We start from the raw sequence: 23,692 nt of genomic DNA on the forward strand, positions 1-23,692 counted from the left end.
CCACAGCAGAGAGCACAGTTCCACAGCAGGGAGCACAGTTCCACAGCAGAGAGCACAGTTCCACGGCAGAGGATCTATTTCGAAACAAGGAAACCGAATTTAAGAGGAAGAAGTAGGTTAGAAACAGGAGATATCCTGGGATTGACATGAATGATCAGTCAGTCCATTCTCCTTTGCCTGTGTGTGATCTCGTGTGTCTCTGCTTCATCTCTCTGTCTTTATGTGTGTTTTGTGTGTTCGCTGACAGTGGCCGGGGGAGCAGCCGAGCGCATAACCTGCAATGATGAATGCGGAAGTGAATCTCTGTGACACATTAATACCAGCTGGCAGGTTGTTGGATTTGTGTAGCAGAGTGGCGCAGCGGAAGCGTGCTGGGCCCATAACCCAGAGGTCGATGGATCGAAACCATTCTCTGCTAGTAACATTTTAGCTTCATCTTTTATACCAGTGATTAATTCTGTATTTAACGCGATGTTGTTTTCACTATGCTTCCACTCTTGTCCTTCTCGATGTCACAGGGAGGACACCATTGTCCATATTATTATGGTGACTTGTTCAGATTGGCTTCAGTTTAAACTTAAATCTTTCTTCTCACTGATGTTTCACAAAGCAGGCACTCTCTCGATCCAGTCTGGAGCTGTGACCATTGAATGCATTCTCAGAAAACTGAACCCTAAAACCTTCAGATTCATCAGTATTTCTCCTGGCTGTCTGATTAAAATCTTGAACAATGTGTACTGATAATGGAGCTTTCCATTTAAAAACTTCTGATATTTCTTCCTTTTGACACATTGCTCCTTTTGCAACAACAAAAAAGTTGCTGCTCCTTCGAGATGATTTGCAAGGTGCAGTAATTTTCTCCCGCTTCTCGCTGCTAGTTAATGAGTAACAGATCGCTGAAATGTCATTTACTCAGACAGACACGAGCTGTAAATGTTGTAAAGATACACAAGCCGGTTTCTCCCAAACAGCTGACACAGGCGTGATGATCTGATTGCTCTTGAATTATTCACTATCACTCTCTGATTGTCCGAATTGAAAAATAGCTACTTTTTTTAAACGAAAACAATCTAGTGAAGTTTAGACAAATTAGCTGCACTCTTTTTGACCTGTGGGGCACCCTGTAGTAAGTGACCCTGTAGCAAGAGTGTAAGCAGAGCAGAAACAGCATCACGTTAAATACATAGTTAATCACTATTTTTTCTGAATTCCTGGTTTAAAACATGAATTCAGTTCCCAAAATCTCCATAAACTGAGAAAGTGAAGTTTCCTTTCTTCAGGCTTGCATTAGAAACACATTGTGTGAAATAATTTTTTCAGCCTCTGATTGTTTCCTTGATTCGCCTGTTCAGTTTAGAACACATTTCACCCTTCTCGGCCTTACTTAAGGTCAAAACTGTAACCTGTGTGTGTCCTTTCTCCTCACACTGAGTGCCTGCCTCTAACATATTGTGGTCACTCAGTACTTGATGTTCATTTACTGTCAGATTAATTAATTAATCCTGCTCTCTCCTCATTACTGAAATTAGTGGAACCTTTTTGTCTTGTGCTTTCCAGGGCGGGTGGAGGGCAGGAGAGATTAAATGATAAAAGAATTGGTGCCTGCAAGGCTATAGTGAGTGGGAAACGAAGTAACATCACAGAGAGAGATGTGTCTGAAGGAGGTGTGAATGGAAGAATGATGAAGAGCTGCCAGCTGAAAGCAAAATCAAGAGAAAATATAGATTAAAATCAAAATAAAATGGTGTCAATTATGATGGTTACCACCATATTAGACATAGAACGAAGAACAACACAGCACGGGAAACAATGAGCCCGCGCCACCATCTCAACAGGAGCAGGAGTGGGCCATTCAGCCCCCTGGGCCTACACCACTAGTTAAGAAGGGGTAGTGATGGCCTCATGGTATTATCTAATTCAGAAACTGAACTAATGTTTCAGGGACCAGGGTGCAAATCCCTCCACAGCAGATGGTAAAGTTTAAATTCAATAAAAAATAATGTGAAATTAACAATCTACTGATGACCATGTAACAATTGTTGGAAAAACACCCATCTGGTTCACTAATGCCCTTTAGGGAAGGAAATCTGTTGTCCTTAGCTACTGCGGCCTGCAGGTGACTACAGAGCCACAGTGATGTGGGTTATACTCCACATGGATGGACAATAAATGCTGGCCAGCCAGCCATGCCCATATCCCACAACAAATTCAAGAATGATCATAGCTGATATCATTGTGGCTTCAGTTCTACTTTTTAAATTTCACAGCAACCCTCGATTCCATTAAAGACTCCGTCTAATTTAGCCTCAAACAGATTCAATGTGTACCTGTCTGTGTGTCACTATGTATCTGTGTGTATCTGTATGTGTGGCACTATGTATGTGTGTGTATCTGTTTGTGTGTCACTATGTGTGTGTATCTGTTTGTGCGTCACTCTGTATGTGTGTGTATCTGTTTGTGTGTCACTCTGTATGTGTGTCAGTGTGTCACTATGTGTGTGTGTATCTGTATGTGTGTCACTCTGTATGTGTGTATCTGTTTGTGTGTCACTATGTGTGTGTGTATCTGTTTGTGTGTCACTCTGTATGTGTGTGTATCTGTATGTGTGTATCTGTTTGTGTGTCACTATGTGTGTGTGTATCTGTGTGTCACTATGTATGTATGTATATCTGTTTGTGTGTCACTATGTATGTGTGTATATCTGTTTGTGTCACTATGTGTGTGTGTATCTGTATGTGTGTCACTCTGTATGTGTGTGTATGTTTGTGTGTCACTATGTATGTATGTGTATCTGTTTGTATGTCACTATGTATGTGTGTGTATCTGTATGTGTGTCACTCTGTATGTGTGTATCTGTTTGTGTGTCACTATGTGTGTGTGTGTATCTGTATGTGTGTCACTATGTGTGTGTGTGTATCTGTTTGTGTGTCACTCTGTATGTATATCTGTGTCACTATGTGTGTGTATCTGTTTGTGTGTCACTATGTATGTGTGTATCTGTTTGTGTGTCACTCTGTATGTGTGTATATCTGTTTGTGTCACTATGTGTGTGTGTATCTGTATGTGTGTCACTCTGTATGTGTGTGTATGTTTGTGTGTCACTATGTATGTATGTGTATCTGTTTGTGTGTCACTATGTATGTGTGTGTATCTGTTTGTGTGTCACTGTGTGTGTGTGTATCTGTGTGTGTTGTTGTTTTCCATTTGAATCTATCAGCATCTTGGACTCTCTCTAAGTCTCCTTGTGATACAATTGGTGTGAAAATTTGATTTGGTGTCACTCAGATTCAGGAATTGCGAGTGAGTTCAGTGAACAGCCTGTCTTTCATTATCTGACATTGAACACCCTGTATCTGTCAGAGTCTCCGACTCAGTGTGAGTATCGTATTCATCATGTAGTCTTCATTCACTATTTATAAATATGGATTCACTCCATATAAATTTACAGCAAAGCAACAGACCACCAATGTGGTAGTTCTGATGCAAAAATGTGAGAGTTTCAGCCCTGCATTAAATCTCTGTCAGTGTGAACACAATTGTGAAAGATAATGTATCCTTCAATCTGATACTGGATTGTTATGCAAGTTTCACTCAGGTTGTTCACATTGATTTGATCTGTGACACTCAGTCTGATTTTGAGTAAGAATTTTGACATGAATGTAAAATGGGACTCAGTCTGGAATTGGTACAGTGTCTTCCATCTGGCTCAGTGTGAGTGAGGGGTTAGGATTAGTTTATAATTTATGGGTCATTTCATAGTCATCAAATTGAAATTGTAACTTTTAGTTTCATAATCAGAGTGAGTTTTAAACTGGAATCTGAGTTTGTATCCCAGGTTATACTCGCATTCAGAATATCTCAATCTCAGAATGTATTTGAGTTTTAATTTGTATCTAATGGATTTGTGAGGACTCAGTTACAGGGATTAGTACAAGTAACTTCAAAACCCCTAATGTGGATGATGTAACTCGAATCTCAGAGTACATTATTAGGCTCACTGTGTAACTTTTAACTGGATACTATGCATCAGTTTTATCTGATCTTTAATTTGAAGGCTGTTCCATTGTGGGATTGACACTGCGATTATCAGTTCTGGGTGAGAATCTGGACTGGGATTTAAGGATCCCTGTGTCAGTGGTACTGAGTTCGGGGTGACATGAACACAACATCTGTCTCTCCTGCTGTTTGATTGAAAATATTTCTGCTGTTTGAGACTGTGGAACTGATGAGCTGTCTGTGTCTCTGTAAGAAGTTTCACAACACCAGGTTAAAGTCCAACAGGTTTATTAGGTAATAAACGCCACTCGCTTTCGGGGGGCTTTGCCCCTTCGTTAGGTGAATGGGGGGTTCTGATCACAAACAGGGAATATAAAGGCACACACTCAGTTTACAGAACATTGATTAGAACATAGAACATAGAACATTACAGCGCAGAACAGGCCCTTCGGCCCACGATGTTGCGCCGACCAGTTAAAAAAAAAAACAACAACAATGACCCACTAACCTAAACCAATCCCTTTTCGTCTATAAACCTGTCCACAGATCTCTTAAACGCCCCCAAACTAGGCGCATTTACAACTGCAGCAGGCAGGGCATTCCAATCCCTCACCACCCTCTGGGTAAAGAACCTACCCCTGACATCTGTCCTATAACTACCCCCCCCTTAGTTTAAAGCCATGCCCCCTCGTGCTAGATTTTTCCATCAGAGGAAAAAGGCTATCACTATCCACCCTATCTAAACCTCTAATCATCTTATATGTTTCAATAAGATCCCCTCTTAGCCGCCTTCTTTCCAGCGAAAACAACCCCAAATCTCTCAGCCTCTCCTCATAGGATCTCCCCTCCATACCAGGCAACATCCTGGTAAACCTCCTCTGCACCCTCTCCAAAGCCTGCTGCAGTTGTAGATGCGTCTAGTTTGGGGGCGTTTAAGAGATCTCTGGATAGGTTTATGGACGAAAAGGGATTGGTATAGGCTAGTGGGTCATTGTTTTTGTAACTGGTCGGCGCAACATCGTGGGCCGAAGGGCCTGTTCTGCGCTGTAATGTTCTATGTTCTATGTTCTATGTTCTATGTACATCCTTCCTGTAATGTGGGGACCAGAACTGCACACAATACTCCAAGTGCGGTCGCACCAGAGTTGTGTACAGTTGCAACATAACGCTACGACTCCTAAATTCAATCCCCCTACCAATAAACGCCAAGACACTGTATGCCTTCTTAACAACCTTATCTACTTGATTCCCAACTTTCAGGGATCTATGTACACATACACCTAGATCCCTCTGCTCCTCCACACTATTCAAAGTCTTCCCGTTAGCCCTATACTCAACACATCTGTTATTCCTACCAAAGTGAATTACCTCACATTTCTCTGCATTAAACTCCATCCGCCACCTCTCGGCCCAGCTCTGCAACCTGTCTAAGTCTTCCTGCAAACTATGACACTCTTCCTCACTATCTACCACACCTCCGACTTTGGTGTCATCAGCAAATTTACTGATCCACCCAACTATACCCTCATCCAGATCATTAATAAAAATCACAAACAGCAGTGGCCCCAACACAGATCCCTGAGGCACACCACTCGTAACCGAACTCCATGATGAATATTTACCGTCAACCACTACCCTCTGTCTCCTATCCGCTAGCCAATTCCTAATCCAGTTCCCTAGATCACCCCCAATCCCATACATCTGCATTTTGTGCAGAAGCCTACCATGGTGAACCTTATCAAATGCCATTGAATAACTCCAATCCAGATTGGGTCAATTTAATCTCTATTAATAATCATTGGGAGCGGTTTGTGAGGCTGCAGCCAGACTCCAGCTCTGATTGGTCACTCGGTTACTATGCAATTTTTAACCAATGACAAAGCGAGATAGTAGAAATGGGAGGTTTTGATTGGTTTACATTTTCAAATGGGAAAAAGCCGCCAATTTCAGTGCAGGAAAAATACAAAATAACCGAACGCCTTAATGTTCAGGAAACTATTTCAATCTCACACTTTCTCATCTGTTTATTGTATTTTCCCCTCACTGAATCCTGCCGCTATTTTAGGAACAGTTTGAATTTCTCAATCTCTTATCTGGAACCGGCGGGAATCAGACCCCGCTCAGCAATTTAAAACCGAGCAAATCTCAGCTCAGTGGAAAAGCAGAAACAGAGAGATTCCCAACCAACCCCCTTCACACAGGCTTCACAGGGACAGAGAGAAACGGCTGATTTCTGATCCTCTCCCCTGAAAGCGGCCGGGAATGTTCCAATGGGAAGTGTGGAGAGAATCCCCGGCCCTATCCCGCCGGTGGGACAGGCAGCTTTGTGTCCGGAGAATAGGGAGGGCCCGGGGGGGAAGCGGATCTTAAAGCGCTGCAATGGACTCAGGTCCTGTGTGTGTACAAATCTCACTGATTCCGTCCTCTGGGAAAACTGTGGAATAAACAGATCAGCCCGAGAATAACCTCTTCATTCCCGCCTTTACTCTGTTCCCGGAGCGGTGAAGAGCAGGTGAATTGTAAAGACTCGTGTTCTAATCAGTAATCTGTAAACTGTCTGTGCTTTATATGCTCTGTCTGAGGCCAGAACTCTCCATTCAGCTGACGAAGAGGCAAACCTCTAAAGCTTGAGTTGACTATCAAATAAATCGGTTGGACTTAAAACCTGGTGTTGTCAGACTTCTTACTGCGTTTACCCCAGTCCAACGCCGGCATCTCCACATCATAAGAACATAAGAACATAAGAAATAGGAGCAGGAGTAGGCCATCTGGCCCTTCGAGCCTGCCCCGCCATTCAATAAGATCATGGCTGATCTGTCGTGGCTCAGTTCCACTTTCCCGCCCTCTCCCCATAACCCTTAATCCCCTCTCTTATCAAAAACCCATCAACCCGCTTCTTAAAAATATTTAGCGAGGCAGCCTCCACCACTTCAACGGGCAGAGAATTCCAGAGATTCACCACCCTTTGAGTGAAGAAGTTCCTCCTCAACTCCGTTCTGAACTGCCCCCCCTTTATCTTGAGGCTGTGCCCCCTAGTCCTACTGTCTTTTTTGAGCGGGAAGAGTCTTTCCACCTCTATCCTATCCATCCCATTCATCATCTTATACGTCTCAATGAGATCTCCCCTCATTCTTCTAAACTCTAACGAGTACAAGCCTAGTTTATTCAGCCTCTCCTCATAGCTCAACCCCCTCAACTCCGGTATCAGCCTAGTAAACATCCTAGTAAACATCCGGAGCGGTGCCCAGATAACTCGAGAGTGAAATCAGAGAGTGAGTAAATCCCACACTCACACACTGTATCAGAGAGTAGTAAATCCCACACTGTATCAGAGAGTGAGTCAATCCCACACTCACACACTGTATCAGAGAGTGAGTCAATCCCACACTCACACACTGTATCAGAGAGTGAGTCAATCCCACACTCACACACTGTATCAGAGAGTGAGTCAATCCCACACTCACACACTGTATCAGAGAGTGAGTCAATCCCACACTCACACACTGTATCAGAGAGTGAGTCAATCCCACACTCACACACTGTATCAGAGAGTGAGTCAATCCCACACTCACACACTGTATCAGAGAGTGAGTAAATCCCACACTCACACACTGTATCAAAGAGTGAGTCAATCCCATTGTCCGTGACAAATCCCAGACTGGGGTTTATAATCCGCTCTCAGTTCAGTTTGATTGTCCCTTCAGTGTGAAAGTGTGTGTAAGGGGCGGGTATGAAGTCCCATTCACAGCATTCTGAAACGGGACAAATCTCTATCCTCCAGAAAGAGATTTCTCATTAACTCAGTAAGGGAAAAGATGGTGCAGCTTTTTCACAGAGAATGTGGGGGGCTCTGAAAAGAGCCGTTGTGTTTTGGGGGGTTTCTCAGTCCATTGGGGAGTTTTACTTGGAGCTGGTGTACTTGGTCACCGCCTTTGTCCCTTCCGACACGGCGTGCTTGGCCAGTTCCCCGGGCAGCAGCAGGCGCACGGCGGTCTGGATCTCCCGGGAGCTGATGGTGCTGCGCTTGTTGTAATGGGCCAGGCGGGAAGCCTCACCCGCGATGCGCTCGAAAATATCGTTGACGAACGAGTTCATGATGCTCATGGCCTTGGAGGAGATGCCGGTGTCGGGGTGAACCTGCTTCATCACTTTGTAGATGTAGATGGAGTAACTCTCCTTCCGGGATCTTTTCCTCTTCTTGCCGCCCTTTGTTACCGGTTTCTTCATCACTTTCTTCGCTCCCTTCTTGGGAGCTGGTTTCGAGGTTGGTTTCTTCTCATCAGCCATCTTCAGTTTCACACAGAAATAAAGCAAACCCCTTCCGAGCGCTGATTAAATAGACAGTCCCACAGATCTATGTTAATGAGGAATTGGGAAAGCAATGATTGTGATTGGACATTTTAAAAGTTATTCCACTCACTTCTCAGGGGTTCATTTGAGTGGATATGGAAACAGACCAATCAGATTGAGGGATTTCCGCCAATCACAAACCTCCTTACTACAATCAGGAAGTACATTTTCCAAAGAATCTCCAGGCCCAGTTTCTCAGTGTGGAAAGATCCACCGGGAAATGTCCCCTGGCTGTCGGTGTGAGGGACCCTTCTCCACAGAGGGACTGTGCGGGAGTGTGGGATTCCTTCAGGAACTGTGAATCTCTGGTAATGTGTGTGAGTGTGGGATTTACTCACTCTCTGATACAGTGTGTGAGTGTGGGATTGACTCACTCTCTGATACAGTGTGTGAGTGTGGGATTGACTCACTCTCTGATACAGTGTGTGAGTGTGGGATTGACTCACTCTCTGATACAGTGTGTGAGTGTGGGATTTACTCACTCTCTGATACAGTGTGTGAGTGTGGGATTGACTCACTCTCTGATACAGTGTGTGAGTGTGGGATTTACTCACTCTCTGATACAGTGTGTGAGTGTGGGATTGACTCACTCTCTGATACAGTGTGTGAGTGTGGGATTGACTCACTCTCTGATACAGTGTGTGAGTGTGGGATTGACTCACTCTCTGATACAGTGTGTGAGTGTGGGATTTACTCACTCTCTGATACAGTGTGTGAGTGTGGGATTTACTCACTCTCTGATACAGTGTGTGAGTGTGGGATTGACTCACTCTCTGATACAGTGTGTGAGTGTGGGATTGACTCACTCTCTGATACAGTGTGTGAGTGTGGGATTTACTCACTCTCTGATACAGTGTGTGAGTGTGGGATTTACTCACTCTCTGATACAGTGTGTGAGTGTGGGATTTACTCACTCTCTGATACAGTGTGTGAGTGTGGGATTGACTCACTCTCTGATACAGTGTGTGAGTGTGGGATTTACTCACTCTCTGATACAGTGTGTGAGTGTGGGATTGACTCACTCTCTGATACAGTGTGTGAGTGTGGGATTTACTCACTCTCTGATACAGTGTGTGAGTGTGGGATTTACTCACTCTCTGATACAGTGTGTGAGTGTGGGATTGACTCACTCTCTGATACAGTGTGTGAGTGTGGGATTTACTCACTCTCTGATACAGTGTGTGAGTGTGGGATTGACTCACTCTCTGATACAGTGTGTGAGTGTGGGATTTACTCACTCTCTGATACAGTGTGTGAGTGTGGGATTTACTCACTCTCTGATACAGTGTGTGAATGGGGGATTTACTCACTCTCTGATACAGTGTGTGAGTGTGGGATTGACTCACTCTCTGATACAGTGTGTGAGTGTGGGATTTACTCACTCTCTGATACAGTGTGTGAGTGTGGGATTTACTCACTCTCTGATACAGTGTGTGAGTGTGGGATTCACTCACTCTCTGATACAGTGTGTGAGTGTGGGATTTACTCACTCTCTGATACAGTGTGTGAGTGTGGGATTTACTTACTCTCTGATACAGTGTGTGAGTGTGGGGTTTACTCACCCTCTGATACAGTGTGTGAGTGTGGGATTCACTCACTCTCTGATACAGTGTGTGAGTGTGGGATTGACTCACTCTCTGATACAGTGTGTGAGTGTGGGATTTACTCACTCTCTGATACAGTGTGTGAGTGTGGGATTTACTCACTCTGATACAGTTTGAGAGTGTGGGATTTACTCACTCTCTGATACAGTGTGTGAATGCGGGGTTTGCTCACTCTCTGATACAGTTTGAGAGTGTGGGGTTTGCTCACTCTCTGATACAGTTTGAGAGCGTGGGGTTTGCTCACTCTCTGATGCAGTGCGGGATTTACTCACTCTCTGATACAGTGTGGGATTTACTCACTCTCTGATACAGTGTGTGAGTGTGGGATTGACTCACTCTCTGATACAGTGTGTGAGTGTGGGATTGACTCACTCTCTGATACAGTGTGTGAGTGTGGGATTGACTCACTCTCTGATACAGTGTGTGAGTGTGGGATTTACTCACTCTCTGATACAGTGTGTGAGTGTGGGATTTACTCACTCTCTGATACAGTGTGTGAGTGTGGGATTGACTCACTCTCTGATACAGTGTGTGAGTGTGGGATTGACTCACTCTCTGATACAGTGTGTGAGTGTGGGATTTACTCACTCTCTGATACAGTGTGTGAGTGTGGGATTTACTCACTCTCTGATACAGTGTGTGAGTGTGGGATTTACTCACTCTCTGATACAGTGTGTGAGTGTGGGATTGACTCACTCTCTGATACAGTGTGTGAGTGTGGGATTTACTCACTCTCTGATACAGTGTGTGAGTGTGGGATTGACTCACTCTCTGATACAGTGTGTGAGTGTGGGATTTACTCACTCTCTGATACAGTGTGTGAGTGTGGGATTGACTCACTCTCTGATACAGTGTGTGAGTGTGGGATTTACTCACTCTCTGATACAGTGTGTGAGTGTGGGATTGACTCACTCTCTGATACAGTGTGTGAGTGTGGGATTTACTCACTCTCTGATACAGTGTGTGAGTGTGGGATTTACTCACTCTCTGATACAGTGTGTGAATGGGGGATTTACTCACTCTCTGATACAGTGTGTGAGTGTGGGATTGACTCACTCTCTGATACAGTGTGTGAGTGTGGGATTTACTCACTCTCTGATACAGTGTGTGAGTGTGGGATTTACTCACTCTCTGATACAGTGTGTGAGTGTGGGATTCACTCACTCTCTGATACAGTGTGTGAGTGTGGGATTTACTCACTCTCTGATACAGTGTGTGAGTGTGGGATTTACTTACTCTCTGATACAGTGTGTGAGTGTGGGGTTTACTCACCCTCTGATACAGTGTGTGAGTGTGGGATTCACTCACTCTCTGATACAGTGTGTGAGTGTGGGATTGACTCACTCTCTGATACAGTGTGTGAGTGTGGGATTGACTCACTCTCTGATACAGTGTGTGAGTGTGGGGTTTGCTCACTCTCTGATACAGTTTGAGAGCGTGGGGTTTGCTCACTCTCTGATGCAGTGCGGGATTTACTCACTCTCTGATACAGTGTGGGATTTACTCACTCTCTGATACAGTGTGTGAGTGTGGGATTGACTCACTCTCTGATACAGTGTGTGAGTGTGGGATTGACTCACTCTCTGATACAGTGTGTGAGTGTGGGATTGACTCACTCTCTGATACAGTGTGTGAGTGTGGGATTGACTCACTCTCTGATACAGTGTGTGAGTGTGGGATTGACTCACTCTCTGATACAGTGTGTGAGTGTGGGATTTACTCACTCTCTGATACAGTGTGTGAGTGTGGGATTGACTCACTCTCTGATACAGTGTGTGAGTGTGGGATTGACTCACTCTCTGATACAGTGTGTGAGTGTGGGATTTACTCACTCTCTGATACAGTGTGTGAGTGTGGGATTGACTCACTCTCTGATACAGTGTGTGAGTGTGGGATTTACTCACTCTCTGATACAGTGTGTGAGTGTGGGATTGACTCACTCTCTGATACAGTGTGTGAGTGTGGGATTGACTCACTCTCTGATACAGTGTGTGAGTGTGGGATTGACTCACTCTCTGATACAGTGTGTGAGTGTGGGATTTACTCACTCTCTGATACAGTGTGTGAGTGTGGGATTTACTCACTCTCTGATACAGTGTGTGAGTGTGGGATTGACTCACTCTCTGATACAGTGTGTGAGTGTGGGATTGACTCACTCTCTGATACAGTGTGTGAGTGTGGGATTTACTCACTCTCTGATACAGTGTGTGAGTGTGGGATTTACTCACTCTCTGATACAGTGTGTGAGTGTGGGATTTACTCACTCTCTGATACAGTGTGTGAGTGTGGGATTGACTCACTCTCTGATACAGTGTGTGAGTGTGGGATTTACTCACTCTCTGATACAGTGTGTGAGTGTGGGATTGACTCACTCTCTGATACAGTGTGTGAGTGTGGGATTTACTCACTCTCTGATACAGTGTGTGAGTGTGGGATTGACTCACTCTCTGATACAGTGTGTGAGTGTGGGATTTACTCACTCTCTGATACAGTGTGTGAGTGTGGGATTGACTCACTCTCTGATACAGTGTGTGAGTGTGGGATTTACTCACTCTCTGATACAGTGTGTGAGTGTGGGATTTACTCACTCTCTGATACAGTGTGTGAATGGGGGATTTACTCACTCTCTGATACAGTGTGTGAGTGTGGGATTGACTCACTCTCTGATACAGTGTGTGAGTGTGGGATTTACTCACTCTCTGATACAGTGTGTGAGTGTGGGATTCACTCACTCTCTGATACAGTGTGTGAGTGTGGGATTTACTCACTCTCTGATACAGTGTGTGAGTGTGGGATTTACTTACTCTCTGATACAGTGTGTGAGTGTGGGGTTTACTCACCCTCTGATACAGTGTGTGAGTGTGGGATTCACTCACTCTCTGATACAGTGTGTGAGTGTGGGATTGACTCACTCTCTGATACAGTGTGTGAGTGTGGGATTTACTCACTCTCTGATACAGTGTGTGAGTGTGGGATTTACTCACTCTGATACAGTTTGAGAGTGTGGGATTTACTCACTCTCTGATACAGTGTGTGAATGCGGGGTTTGCTCACTCTCTGATACAGTTTGAGAGTGTGGGGTTTGCTCACTCTCTGATACAGTTTGAGAGCGTGGGGTTTGCTCACTCTCTGATGCAGTGCGGGATTTACTCACTCTCTGATACAGTGTGGGATTTACTCACTCTCTGATACAGTGTGTGAGTGTGGGATTGACTCACTCTCTGATACAGTGTGTGAGTGTGGGATTGACTCACTCTCTGATACAGTGTGTGAGTGTGGGATTGACTCACTCTCTGATACAGTGTGTGAGTGTGGGATTTACTCACTCTCTGATACAGTGTGTGAGTGTGGGATTTACTCACTCTCTGATACAGTGTGTGAGTGTGGGATTGACTCACTCTCTGATACAGTGTGTGAGTGTGGGATTGACTCACTCTCTGATACAGTGTGTGAGTGTGGGATTTACTCACTCTCTGATACAGTGTGTGAGTGTGGGATTTACTCACTCTCTGATACAGTGTGTGAGTGTGGGATTTACTCACTCTCTGATACAGTGTGTGAGTGTGGGATTTACTCACTCTCTGATACAGTGTGTGAGTGTGGGATTGACTCACTCTCTGATACAGTGTGTGAGTGTGGGATTTACTCACTCTCTGATACAGTGTGTGAGTGTGGGATTGACTCACTCTCTGATACAGTGTGTGAGTGTGGGATTTACTCACTCTCTGATACAGTGTGTGAGTGTGGGATTGACTCACTCTCTGATACAGTGTGTGAGTGTGGGATTTACTCACTCTCTGATACAGTGTGTGAGTGTGGGATTGACTCACTCTCTGATACAGTGTGTGAGTGTGGGATTTACTCACTCTCTGATACAGTTTGAGAGTGTGGGATTTACTCACTCTCTGATACAGTTTGAGAGTGTGGGGTTTGCTCACTCTCTGATACAGTTTGAGAGCGTGGGGTTTGCTCACTCTCTGATGCAGTGCGGGATTTACTCACTCTCTGATACAGTGTGGGATTTACTCACTCTCTGATACAGTGTGTGAGTGTGGGATTGACTCACTCTCTGATACAGTGTGTGAGTGTGGGATTGACTCACTCTCTGATACAGTGTGTGAGTGTGGGATTGACTCACTCTCTGATACAGTGTGTGAGTGTGGGATTGACTCACTCTCTGATACAGTGTGTGAGTGTGGGATTGACTCACTCTCTGATACAGTGTGTGAGTGTGGGATTGACTCACTCTCTGATACAGTGTGTGAGTGTGGGATTTACTCACTCTCTGATACAGTGTGTGAGTGTGGGATTTACTCACTCTCTGATACAGTGTGTGAGTGTGGGATTTACTCACTCTCTGATACAGTGTGTGAGTCTGGGATTGACTCACTCTCTGATACAGTGCGTGAGTGTGGGATTTACTCACTCTCTGATACAGTGTATGAGTGTGGGATTGACTCACTCTCTGATACAGTGTGTGAGTGTGGGATTGACTCACTCTCTGATACAGTGTGTGAGTGTGTGATTGACTCACTCTCTGATACAGTGCGTGAGTGTGGGATTGACTCACTCTCTGATACAGTGTGTGAGTGTGGGATTGACTCACTCTCTGATACAGTGTGTGAGTCTGGGATTGACTCACTCTCTGATACAGTGCGTGAGTGTGGGATTTACTCACTCTCTGATACAGTGCGTGAGTGTGGGATTGACTCACTCTCTGATACAGTGTGTGAGTGTGGGATTGACTCACTCTCTGATACAGTGTGTGAGTGTGGGATTGACTCACTCTCTGATACAGTGTGTGAGTGTGGGATTGACTCACTCTCTGATACAGTGTGTGAGTGTGGGATTTACTCACTCTCTGATACAGTGTGTGAGTGTGGGATTTACTCACTCTCTGATACAGTGTGTGAGTGTGGGATTTACTCACTCTCTGATACAGTGTGTGAGTGTGGGATTTACTCACTCTCTGATACAGTGTGTGAGTGTGGGATTTACTCACTCTCTGATACAGTGTGTGAGTGTGGGATTTACTCACTCTCTGATACAGTGTGTGAGTGTGGGATTTACTCACTCTCTGATACAGTGTGTGAGTGTGGGATTTACTCACTCTCTGATACAGTGTGTGAGTGTGGGATTTACTCACTCTCTGTTACAGTGTGTGAGTGTGGGATTTACTCACTCTCTGATACAGTGTGTGAGTGTGGGATTTACTCACTCTCTGATACAGTGTGTGAGTGTGGGATTGACTCACTCTCTGATACAGTGTGTGAGTGTGGGATTTACTCACTCTCTGATACAGTGTGTGAGTGTGGGATTGACTCACTCTCTGATACAGTGTGTGAGTGTGGGATTGACTCACTCTCTGATACAGTGTGTGAGTGTGGGATTTACTCACTCTCTGATACAGTGTGTGAGTGCGGGATTTACTCACTCTCTGATACAGTGTGTGAGTGCGGGATTGACTCACTCTCTGATACAGTGTGTGAGTGCGGGATTGACTCACTCTCTGATACAGTGTGTGAGTGCGGGATTGACTCACTCTCTGATACAGTGTGTGAGTGCGGGATTGACTCACTCTCTGATACAGTGTGAGAGTGCGGGATTGACTCACTCTCTGATACAGTGTGTGAGTGTGGGATTCACTCACTCTCTGATACAGTGTGTGAGTGTGGGATTTACTCACTCTCTGATACAGTGTGTGAGTGTGGGATTTACTCACTCTCTGATACAGTGTGTGAGTGCGGGATTGACTCACTCTCTGATACAGTGTGTGAGTGCGGGATTGACTCACTTTCTGATACAGTGTGTGAGTGCGGGATTTACTCACTCTCTGATACAGTGTGTGAGTGCGGGATTGACTCACTCTCTGATACAGTGTGTGAGTGCGGGATTGACTCACTCTCTGATACAGTGTGTGAGTGCGGGATTGACTCACTCTGTGATACAGTGTGTGAGTGCGGGATTGACTCACTCTCTGATACAGTGTGTGAGTGCGGGATTGACTCACTCTGTGATACAGTGTGTGAGTGCGGGATTGACTCACTCTCTGATACAGTGTGTGAGTGCGGGATTTACTCACTCTCTGATACAGTGTGTGAGTGCGGGATTGACTCACTCTCTGATACAGTGTGGGATTTACTCACGCTCTGATACAGTGTGGGATTTACTCACGCTCTGATACAGTGTGGGATTTACTCACGCTCTGATACAGTGTGGGATTTACTCACGCTCTGATACAGTGTGGGATTTACTCACGCTCTGATACAGTGTGGGATTTACTCACGCTCTGATACAGTGTGGGATTTACTCACGCTCTGATACAGTGTGGGATTTACTCACGCTCTGATACAGTGTGGGATTTACTCACGCTCTGATACAGTGTGGGATTTACTCACGCTCTGATACAGTGTGGGATTTACTCACCGTTTCTAAGTATGAAGTACATTATCTGAGTGTTGGATTCATTCTATATTTGACTGTTGGACTCATTGTGTATCTGTTGGATGGTGAGGCATGTGAGTGAGTGTATTGATTCTTTCCCAGGGAATATAAGGCAGTGCTGATTTAACTGTGCATATGTCACATACACCATGCTGGATTTATTCTGTACTTGTCACTTTCTGAAACTGGATGTAAAAGAGATTCATCCTGTCTCTGTCATTCTCTAACACTGTACATCAGTGTGAAATTGATTGTGTGGTGTCTTTCAGTCTGGGCTTCTTTGTCTGAGTGTGAACTTTTCATTCACTGTCAGTGCCTGGTACTGTGTGGGAATGTGAGTTTAACTCTGTACCTGTTAACATCTGTTGCTGTAAGGGTACACGGATCTCAATCTGTATCTGTCAGTCTCTGGTGCTGAATGGGTGTGTGGAATTCATTCTGTATCTGTATCTGTGGTGGTGGATGGTAAATATTCATCATGGAGTACAGTTACGAGTGGTGTGCCTCAGGGATCTGTTTTGGGGCCACTGTTGTTTGTAATTTTTATTAATGATCTGGATGAGGGTATAGTTGGGTGGATTAGTAAATTTGCTGATGACACCAAAGTTGGAGGTGTGGTAGATTGTGAGGAAGGGTGTCATAGTCTGCAGGGAGACTTAGATAGGTTGCAGAGCTGGGCCGAGAGGTGGCGGATGGAATTTAATGCGGAGAAGTGTGAGGTAATTCACTTTGGTAGGAGCAACAGATGTGTCGAGTATAGGGCTAACAGGAGGACTTTGAATAGTGTGGATGAACAGAGGGATCTAGGTGTGTGTGTACATAGATCCCTGAAAGTTGGGAATCAAGTAGATAAGGTTGTTAAGAAGGCGTACGGTGTCTTGGCGTTTATTGGTAGGGGGATTGAATTTAGGAGTCGCAGTGTAATGTTGCAACTGTACACTACTCTATTGCGGCCGCACTTGGAGTACTGTGTGCAGTTCTGGTCCCCACATTACAAGAAGGATGTGGAGGCGTTGGAGAGGGTGCAGAGGAGGTTTACTAGGATGTTGCCTGGTATGGTGGGGAGGTCCTATGAGGAGAGACTGAGGGATTTAGGGTTGTTTTCGTTGGAAAGAAGGCGGCTAAGAGGGGATCTTATTGAAACATATAAGATGATTAGAGGTTTAGATAGGGTGGATAGTGATAGCCTTTTTCCTCGGATGGAGAAAGCTAGCACGAGGGGGCATGGCTTTAAATTAAGGGGGGGTAGCTACAGGACGGATGTCAGGGGTAGGTTCTTTACCCAGCGGGTGGTGAGGGATTGGAATGCCCTGCCTGCTGCGGTTGTAAATGCGTCTAGTTTGGGGGCGTTTAAGAGATCTCTGGATAGGTTTATGGACGAAAAGGGATTGGTATAGGCTAGTGGGTCATTGTTTTTGTAACTGGTCGGCGCAACATCGTGGGCCGAAGGGCCTGTTCTGCGCTGTAATGTTCTATGTTCTATGTTCTATGTTCTATGTCTCTGGTAACCAAAAGAAAATATGTGGAAAATTAAGCAGGTCTGGCAGCATCTGTAAAGAGAGAGAGAAAAAAAGCTAATGTTTTGAGTCCAGATGACACTTTGTCAAAGCTTTGACACAGAGAGAAGTTGGTGGGGGGAGGGGGAGGGGTGGAATGGAGAAGGTGGGTGGGGGAATGGAGAGAAGTAGGTGGTGGAGAGAAGTGGGGGAGGCGGACAGAAAGGAGAGGCAATATCAAAACCAGGTTCTTAATGGGGGAGGCAATCCATAGACAGATTGTGAACACAGCCAGGGGGACACAATGGCAAGAACTCATTATTCAACATCATTGCTGTTTTCACTCCCAAACCGCTGGGAAGGGGCCTCATTTAGTTCCTATCTCCCAGTGTTTGTTATTATTATTATACAGTGGAAATGTAACTGCACAATAACCATGAGAGCAGCTGTACAAACAAGATCTACTGCAGGCAGCAGGTGGGGAGTGGGATGGAGAGGCTTTAAACAGTGGCTGCTTGTTTATTTTTCGATATTTGGTTAAAGTGGGAGCTGGAAATAGATATCTGACCCGTGCAGAAGTTACTGCTGCTTCACACAGCTCAACTCAATCAGCAGTGCACGGATTGGGCTGTTTCTGAATGTCACAAAATTGTTTTAAACTCGCCCCAAACACCCAGTGAGTAAAAGCAGTTTGGTGTATTACTGAAATGATCTCAAATATTGTCTGTGCTGAAGGTTTATCCTTTTACCCTGGTTCCTAATAATTGTTATTTGTGAATTTACATCAACAACTTTTGTATCTTTAATTACATCTGTTCCTCAGTTTAGTTAGTTATTTTTCTTGTTGCAGGCAGATATTTGAAGGACTCTGATGATTCCTCAGAACAAGCACAATTTGATCAAGCCAGTTCCAACACAAAGCAGTTCCAGTATCATTCACAGAGCACAGAGATACTGCCAACTCATTGGGTTCACTGTCACTAAGAGAAGGATTCAGCCCCACACTGTTTGCAAGGTAAGAGACAACTTTTCAATCCAAGAGTTGAACAGGAAAAGAGGATTTATTTTTAATTTCCTTCCCTGCCAATGTGGGACATAGGATCAGGAGTGGGCCATTCAGCCCATTGAGCTTATACTAGCATTCAATCTGATTGTGGCTGACCATCTCCTTCAATGCCCTTTCCCCACTCTATCCCCAATTTCCCTTTATGACAGTGAGATTTAGAAATCTGTCAATGTCTACATTAATGTTCACCCTGTGTGTGAACTTCTGCAGCCCTCTGAGCTACAGAATTCCAAAGGTTCACAAAGTTAAGTTAAAAAAGTGCAGATCTCAGTCCAAAGAGGATTTGCCCTTATTTTAAAATTGTATCTAGGCTCCCAACCAGGGGAAACATCTCACCTGCATCTACCATGTTTACCCTTTTAAGTACTTTGTTGTTTTCAGTGAAATACAGGCCCTGTTTCCCCAGGTTTTCTTCATAAGACAGTCCTGCCATTCCTGGAGCACATCTGCTGAATGGTCACTACACTCCCTCTGAGGCAATAATATTCTTCATAAGGTGAGGGGACTGAAACTACACACAGTATTCCAGATGCAATCTAATAACACTGCTGTCCAATTAAACCGAGGTTTCACTATTCCTGTACTCAGAACCTCCTACAATAAAGACCAACGTACCATGAACCTTCCAAATTACTGGCTTCATTTCCTTGTTAGCCTCCAGTGACTTATTAATGAGGATAGTCATGTCCCCTAGTACATCAACACTTTCTAATCTCTTAGCATTGAATTAAACTCTGAATATCTGTTCCTTCTACGGAAATGGAAAATCTCCCACTTTCTACATGATGTCCCATCCGCAATGTTCTGAGAAGTAATGAGAGGTTCAGAACATTGCAGCTGGAATATCATCCACCTGAAGCTGCTTTGTATCTTTCCCCCAACACACATTCACACTGAGCTTTGTGTCAAGTGCAAACTTCTCAGTATTACATTTGACTGACAGGTAGATACATCAATCACAGGATTTTAACAAAACACACCCAGTCACAGATATAAAACATGTTGGTCACAAATTGAATAAGAATTCATAACCAGAATAGACAAAAAATGTTGTTGTGATACTAAAAAAAATTGCAATTAATTACCTCAGAATATAGCCATTGATACATTTTGTAAACCAATCCAAAAATCTCAGTGAGTCAAACTGAAAGATGTAATGACAATTCTGTTACTACAAACTGCAGTAATTAATTCCCAGGCTGTGTATCCAAATGTTATCATTCACAGAGCTGGAAATTGAATACCATTGCACAACTTACAAACAGCTACTGAATGTAAACCAGGACTGGGAAATGTACCCAAATCCATATGATAAATTAAATCAAATGGCAAACAAATATCAATGCATTATAATTTAAATAAATAGTTTCTAATACAGTGCCTGAAATGCATGTAAATTTAAAGTGCAAAAGTATCCCACATTTCAATACATCACAATGAGGATTGATTCTTACACTCGCATAGATAACAAGAGAATCACAGATGTAAAATTAATCCTATAATCACAAACTCCCAAGAGACAGATTTAAGGACAAGGAATTCCATAACATACTCGGGAATGACAACTCCAGAATGATTCTTACACCCAAACATTCATCAGAGGAAAAGTGAAACAAAATGAACTCCACACTCACACAGTATCAGCAAGTAACATTTACAGAATGAGTCCTGTCGTCATACACAACACCACAAGGACACAGATACAGAAGGAAAATAACTTTGAGCTGCTGTACCCGGGATGGATACAAACCGTATAAATCACACACTCATGTAGTTACTCAAAGTCTGAAGACTGCAAAACTGAAATCAAACTCATGTTGACTTCATGGCAAACTCAGGAACAGATTTAACCCCATATAAACATACAGCAGTGGAGACTGACATCGTGCCTGAGTCACAAATTCATGTTCAGCTAACCTCACACATGCAGACTGACAACAGACAGACAAATACATGATAAAAATGTCTTTTGTATACAGTGTCCAATACTTACAGGCACAAAATTAATCTCCTTCTCTACAAGAGATGGAGTGATGAGATTGAGTCCCACACTCAGCCTCACTGAGTAGTTGCAGTGTATCTCACAGATGGTACACATTGTGCTCCAGTGGCTGAGGGAGTAAATGCTGAAGCTGGTGTGCAAGTGAAACCCAAAATATTATTTTGTATTTGAGATTCTTTTATGTTATTGGAGATGCATTTTCCCAGTGAGTGGAGAGTACTGCATCTCTGACCTGACATGTGGCTTTTCAATTGTGGAAAGTCTTTGGGGAAATAAGGGGTCAGTCACTGGCTGTGAACCTGCTCTGCTCTATTTTTAAAGCTCAGCAAGAAGTCTTACAACACCAGGTTAAAGTCCAACAGGTTTATTTGGTGGCAAACACCGCTAGCTAGTGGCTTTGTTACCAAATAAACCTGTTGGACTTTAACCTGGTGTTGTCAGACTTCTTACTGTGTTTACACATTTATATAGATGATCTGGAGGAGGGAACCGAGTGTAGGGTGTCGAAATTTGCTGATGATGCCAAGATTGGTGGAACGGCAAATTGCGTGGAGGGTGTGGAGAGTCTGCAGAAGGATCTAGATAGGCTGGGTGAATGGGCCAGGAAATGGCAAATGGAATTTAATGTTGGCAAGTGCATGGTGGTCCACTTTGGTAGGAATAATGGTAGGAAGGACTATTACTTACATGGCAAAAAACTGCAGCAGGCGACGGTGCAGTGGGACCTCGGGGTCCTTGTTCATGAGTCGTAAAAACCCAGCCTGCAGGTGCAGCAGGTGGTCAGGAAGGCGAATGGGATGCTGGCCTTCATAGCGAGGGGGATTGAATATAAAAGTAGGGAGGTCTTGCTGCAGCTGTATAGGGCATTGGTGAGGCCACAGCTGGAGTACTGTGTGCAGTTTTGGGCGCCATACTTACGCAAGGATATTTTGGCCTTGGAGGGAGTGCAGAGGAGGTTTACTAGGCTGATACCGGAGTTGAGGGGGTTGAGCTATGAGGAGAGGCTGAATAAACTAGGCTTGTACTCATTAGAGTTTAGAAGAATGAGGGGAGATCTCATTGAGACATATAAGATGATGAATGGGATGGATAGGATAGAGGTGGAGAGACTCTTCCCGCTCAGAAAGGACAGTAGGACTAGGGGGCACAGCCTCAAAATAAAGCGGGGGGGCGGTTTAGAACGGAGTTGAGGAGGAACTTCTCCACTCAAAGGGTGGTGAATCTCTGGAATTCTCTGCCCGTTGAAGTGGTGGAGGCTACCTCGCTAAATATTTTTAAGACGCGGGTTGATGGGTTTTTGATAAGAGAGGGGATTAAGGGTTATGGGGAGAGGGCGGGAATGTGGAACTGAGCCACGACAGATCAGCCATGATCTTATTGAATGGCGGGGCAGGCTCGAAGGGCTAGATGGCCTACTCCTGCTCCTATTTCTTATGTTCTTATGTACCCCGGTCCAACGCTGGCATCTCCACATCATGACTATTTTTAAAGTCAGAATCACATTGTGACAGGATACAGGAAGAACCTTGTGCTCATTTCTCATTAATTACAGTCACAAAATGATGACCATGCTGAAACATAATGAAAGATGTGAATTATGAGCAAGAGTCGGCCATTCAGCTCTTTGAGCCCATATCGTCACACAATGAGGTCATGGCTGATTTTCCACTTCAACACCATTTCCCTGCTCTATCCCCATATCCATTAATGTTACTAATATGTAGAAACCAATCCATCTCACTCATGAACTTAATCAACAAGTAAGACTCCACAGCCCATTGGACTGATCATTCCAAAGAATCACCCACTCAGTGAAATAATCCCTCCCCATCTCAGTCCTAATGAGCTGCCCCTTATTCTGAGTCTGTGTCCTTTGGTTCCAAACACACCAGCCAGGGAAAACATACTTCCTGCTTCTACCCTATCGAGCTGTGTAAGATTGTTGTATGTTTGAATGTCAGCACCTCTCATTCTTTTAAATGCCAGAAAATAAACGCCTGGTGTTTCTTGTTTTTACTCAGACAATAATCCCTCCACCCAAGGAATTCATTTAGTGAATCTTCCTCTATGGCAATCATGTTTTTCTTTAGGTCAGGAGAACAATACTGCACACAATAGTCCAGGTGCTGTCTCAGCAAGACTCTATATAATTACAGTAAAATATCTTTACCACTGTGTTCAAAACATCTTGTAATAAAGGCAAACATTCCATTCTCCTTCTTAATTGCTTGCTCGAGCTGCAGATTAGTTTTCTGTAGTCATGAACAGGAACAGTCAAGTGCTTTTGAATTTCAAAACTTCTAAGCCCCTCATCACTTACGGAAGAGTCAATTACTCAGGGCCAGAGGTTTAAGGGCAACAAGATTTAAAGGTGATGGATGAGGCAAGATTTTTACACAGAGTGGTGGGTGCCGGGAACTCCCTGCTGGGGGAGGGAGTGGAAGCAGATACGATAGTGACTGTTAAAGGGTGTCTGGATAAATACATGGATAGGATGGGAATTGAGGGATATGATCCCTGGAAGGGAGGGGGTCTTAATTCAGTTGGGTAACATTGTCGGTGCAGTCCTGGAGGGCGAAAGGGCCTATTCCTGTGCTGTAATTGTCTTTGTTCTTTGAATATTCTCCACATTGCATTCCATCCACAAATCTCACTCAGCCACTTCAAACCCCCTTGAGGAGATTTTGCCTCCTCCTCACAACTCACACTTCCACCTTGTTTTGTGCCATCTCCA

General features: G+C 44.3%; 1 non-coding gene and 1 pseudogene across 1 annotated transcript; one reads left to right on the top strand and one right to left on the bottom strand.

Annotated features, from left to right (window-relative positions):
- The first annotated feature begins 346 nt into the window (after positions 1-346).
- trnam-cau (transfer RNA methionine (anticodon CAU)) lies at positions 347-418 on the top strand. The gene has a single exon. It is a non-coding gene; the product is annotated as a tRNA-Met (tRNA).
- Positions 419-7,896: 7,478 nt separating this feature from the next.
- LOC145335972 (histone H2B pseudogene) lies at positions 7,897-8,308 on the bottom strand (annotated as a pseudogene).
- Positions 8,309-23,692: the final 15,384 nt, after the last annotated feature.

The sequence above is a fragment of the Carcharhinus amblyrhynchos genome, unplaced genomic scaffold (genome assembly GCF_965287045.1).
Source record: "Carcharhinus amblyrhynchos unplaced genomic scaffold, sCarAmb.v2.hapA scaffold_42, whole genome shotgun sequence".
NCBI classification, from domain to species: Eukaryota; Metazoa; Chordata; class Chondrichthyes; order Carcharhiniformes; family Carcharhinidae; genus Carcharhinus; species Carcharhinus amblyrhynchos.